Genomic DNA, 4,942 nt, shown 5'->3' on the forward strand with positions numbered 1-4,942 from the left:
GACCTAACCAAGGATTTGATTGAGATATGATCTCATTTTTAAATAGCATCAACATACTTTCAAGTAAGAAGATATATACAACACCTTTTCTCTCTTGCTTTTTGGTTTGGCAGAACACAAGAAAAGAAGAGGTTCGGGTCTCGTTTTTTCTCGTGTTCAAGCTCCCTAACATAGCTCGGTGTGTGTTGGAGGCTCGGGGTATCTTCCGTTTGAGGATTTTCCCTTTGAAAGTCTAGCATCAACATCATCATCTTCTTCAACCATCAACTACATCTCTTAAGGAGTTAAGAATGTAAGTTTTACAAGCTTTGATAGTTTAGTTTTTCCGTATTATTTGATCCTTAGTCTCGGGTTTCTAATCTTAAGATTAATGGTAATCTTGAAACAAGAATAAAGGGTTATTCATAGATTAACACACATATGAACTTGTAATATATATATGGATATATGTACATAAAGTTTATAGATAATCACGCTTCCGCCTTAATTAATGACTAGTTAAATGGTTAACTAAGTTTAAAATTTCCATAGAAACCCAACAATCTCTTCCTTTGAATTATAATTTGATTCTTCATCATTCATATTCTCTTGATTTAACCCGGGTTTTAACCTAATTCACTTTTAAATTCGGTTTAGTTGTGGCTTAATTTTCTTAGGTTCTTTGATTTGGTAATCTATACAACAAATCTGATGTTATGGATTTGTTTAGTATTGTATTTGCAGCCTATTCACTTTTAAATTCGGTTTAATTGTGGCATATTGGTGGATAATTAGGTTAAATTTTGTTAGGTTATTTAATTTGGTAATTTATGCAAGAAAGTTGATGTTTTGGATTGGGTTTGCCACCATCAGAAATAGAGTTTAAGTCGCTTAAACAGGTAAAAAGGAGCGTCTGCATTACTTGATTTGTGCATACATTAAATTAAACTCATGTAATGTTAGAAAGTTACAACTCTTATATGTCTTCGTTTATAGGTAGAAACTTTCAAAGCTGATAAATTGATGGAGTTTTACAAGGTAAGTCACGCGTATATTTTCATTTTAAGTGCGTGAAATTGTGAATGTGTGTTTATACTTTATGCATATAATCTGTGTTTGCTTTATGAACTTGCAGTCTGATTTGAAATTGAAGAAATTCTTACACATAATTAAAGACTCATGTTTAACCTGTTATTTATGACCGAAACAGATATTCTATTTTGATTTTTTAGTATTTTTTGTCATTTAATTTACAAACTACTGATTGATATGTGCAGAACCGTGTTGTCTCTTCCTCCAATAATTAATGGAGCCCTCTCGGCTTTCTCTTTGAAGACCAAAAACGTGTTCATTGAATGCAAATCAACTGATTTGACCAAACCGAACATTGTTTTGAACATAATGGTTACAATGTTTTCGGTTTACAGTGAACAGAAGTTTGAAGTTGACCCAGTAGAAGTAACATATCCAGATGGAAAATCCTATATTTGCCCCGAGTTATCACCGTGTGATATGAAGGTGTCTCTATCACACATTAATTGTATAGCTGGCGTCTCTTTATAGGCATATAAGGTTGCTCACCGTTAAGTTAATATGTATCATTTTTAGGAGTTGAGGACAAAACCGAGGTGTTTAAGAAGTGCGGGCCGTCAGTGGGTTATAATTCGAATATTATTAGTCGTCGAGATGGGGTGTTGGCGTACATGGCGGCTGGAAACAGGCAGTATTTTCGAGTGGGCGGGTCGGGCAGTGTGCAGGGTGTGGCGCAGTGCATGCAAGATTTGAGTTTGTTGTTGCCTTAGTAATGGCTTGTGAAAACTAACTATATCTTGAAGTTTTTTTTTTGAGTGTCAAGATTGTCTTTCAGAGGCGGGTGGACGGTTGAAGTCAGACTGTGGGACGGCCGCTTGGGGTGATATGTACTTGGAGAAGTGTTATGTAAGATACTCGGGGTCATACGGTTCCAAGACCGTTCATGAAGGACGCATCTATCACCTGAAACTTGATTTCGCCAGCTCATTTCTTCAATGTAATGTTGGAAAATCCTATATTTGCCCCGAGTTATCACCGTATGATATGAAGGTGTCTCTATCACGCATTAATTGTATAGCTGGCATCTCATTAGAGGCATATAAGTTTGCTGGGTTGTTGAAAAAAATGCAATGGCATGTGAAACAGTCTGTCTCAGAAAACGACTGCAGTTTTATTGTGTCGGTTCCACCAACCAGAAGTGACGCTCTTCATGCATGTGACGTGGCAGAGGTATAAATGATAGTAACTGGTGTTGTTGTTGTTGTTATTATTATTATTATTATTGTTGTTGTTGTTGTTGTTGTTGTTGTTGTATGTGATATGAGTTTTCTGTTTTTTTGTAACAAATGACGTGGCTATTGCTTACGGTTTTAATATTGAAAAGAAGATGCGTGCATCTTTGAAGCCCTTGCCTCTGAATCAGTTCAGCGACTTACTTAGAAGAAAGGTACATATTTTAAATCATTTCAGTTTATAGTTTTGACTCATTTACTTATAAACCAATAATAATTGTTTGCTGTATGTGCTTGATATAACGCCCTGCTTGCGGTGCGCGCATATAATGTATATATGTGTGAACCCTCGGGTGGGCAAAAGTAAAATTGCACTAATTTTGACGTTATTTTACTAATCTCGTGAAAATAACGTTAAAAGTGGCGGAAGGTTAATCAGGCATCATGTGGTGGCGTTGATAGCCGAAAGACAAGGGCACATGCACCGATCAGCCGGTGTCCCGATGATTGAGTGCTATGTGCCTTATGTCCAAGGCTTGATGCAAAACTACTATCGAGCCGGGGGTCTCACCGGAAGCAGCGTCTCTATCCCTATGGGATAGAGGTAAGGCTGTCTACATCTTACCCTCCTCAGACCCTACCATAGCATTGCTATTGGTGGGATATACTGAGTACGATGATGATGATGATGATGATGTGCTTGATATGTTTTATGGTTTGTTTTTCTGTTTAGATCGCACTGTGTGGTTACACGGAAGTGTTAACATGGATCTTATGCTCTTACAAGGAGAATTTCTCCATGTTGAGCCGAAAAGATGATAACAAAACTGCGGTTATTATTGGAAATCCTCGTTCTGCAGATTTTGAGGTTTGTTTATTTCCACTTTTACCATTTTGTTTAAGAAAGTATATAATATAGTAGTTGAATGGTATAGGTTGTAAGAAGCAGTCTCATGGCTGGTATACTGACGACACTTGCACATAAAACAGATCATCCGAACCTATCAAGGTAACCAACTTCATCTGTCATAACTTTGTCAAAAATGAAGAATGCTAAACGATCTATTAATTTATATGCCTATGATGTTATTTTTAATATTCCAACTGTAGATACTTGAAGTAGGTGATGTAACTGTATTGGATGAGTCAAAAGACGTCGGGGCCAAAAATCATCGCCGGCTGGCAGCTCTTAACTGTCGTGCTACTTCTGGTTTTGAGGTAAAATTAACACATATTTTAGTTCTAACATTCTTCTGATTTATTAAAATGTGGATAATTAATATTTCATTTTTATAATGCAGCTAATACATGTGTAAGTAATTTCTCATAGTACATTATTTGTAATTTTACTTTTAAGTAATGATTATTTGGAACATTGGTTTTAATTTATTTAGCATTTATTTGCGTAAATAACATATTGGGGGTGGTAGAGCTATAAACATGTTGTCATTTAAACATAAAGTAAACCCATTTTATACAAGTATATATGTTACCTTGTAAGTGTTTACTTATTAATTTCATTCTCTATTATTACAGATGAAAACTGCAATATCGATTAAGGATGTTTGTGCATAATTAAAAATATAGAGTTCTTTCTTCTGGTCGTACTCACTTTTAGAAATGCACTTAACAGTCATCTTTGTTTAATATAATATTTTGACATCATCGCGTAGCAGCTCAACAACATTTGTAACCATAATCGGTTATTGAAATCGACGGGAACTCGATTACTGAACACCCGAATACATTTGAAACAGACCCGTACAAATGGTACCAGACTAAAATAAAAACGGATAAACAAACAAGTTATACTTGAACTTTGTTGTCAACTACCTCTATATTATGGTTATAAACAATGGTGACAACTTAACATGTGTTTTGATGGCGACTTAAATTGGAAACATTTCTGCTAAAATAGGAGATGAAAGAGAGGTCATCGGGTCTTATTACCGTCTCAATAGGAGTTGTAATTGAGCTCTTTTGTCTTAATTGGGTTTCTTTGCTTTAGGTATATTTAAGTCAAATAGGTAATAGTAGTTCCATGAAAGCAGCAACAATCTCAATTTGCTTTAGGCATTTTACAACAATCTCAAATTGCTTTAGCCATGTTAAAACAATAATTTTGTTTAGTTTATTATATTAAGATAATTTCTTATTTTTTTATTGTAAACTATACAATATATAAATTTTACTATATAAAGCACCAGTGCCATGATGAACCGAATTCGTGTTGTGTTCCGCCGCAACGCGCGGGCTTTTGTACTATTTTATTGATAAAAAATCCATAAAACCACATCAAACGAATTTAGATAATTCTAGAAAAATTACACAAAATCAATTATGATATCCACCTTCTGTCCAAAAACCAGACAAATATAAAACGTTTAAGACCACGAAATGATGTCCGTAAACAGGCTGACCTGGTTGGGACATCGGCAGTAAATCTATTTTACAAGACCGTGTTGACCTCTTAACTAAACCCATTTGACGTGAAAACTTTTGTAGGACCTACACAAATGTTTCGGAAATGTTGAAACTTAGTTTCGTATAAAATGGATACTATTGAATCCCTGATATAAACCCCGGCCTGTAACTGTGCACCTTGGACATCAACATAACCTTTGACCAAACAAATTGCAAGCTTTACCAAATTAGACAGTGGTACTTGTTTGATGATTACAACATATTTAGGTTTCATA

General features: G+C 35.1%; 1 pseudogene; it reads left to right on the forward strand.

Moving 5' to 3' along the window:
- Positions 1-827: 827 nt before the first annotated feature.
- On the forward strand, positions 828-3,559 carry LOC143558135 (phenylalanine--tRNA ligase beta subunit, cytoplasmic-like; annotated as a pseudogene).
- Positions 3,560-4,942: the final 1,383 nt, after the last annotated feature.

Source organism: Bidens hawaiensis, unplaced genomic scaffold (assembly GCF_021521415.1).
Source record: "Bidens hawaiensis isolate Kalapana, Puna unplaced genomic scaffold, B.hawaiensis_p1.1 tig00019329_1, whole genome shotgun sequence".
In the NCBI taxonomy this organism is placed as follows: Eukaryota; Viridiplantae; Streptophyta; class Magnoliopsida; order Asterales; family Asteraceae; genus Bidens; species Bidens hawaiensis.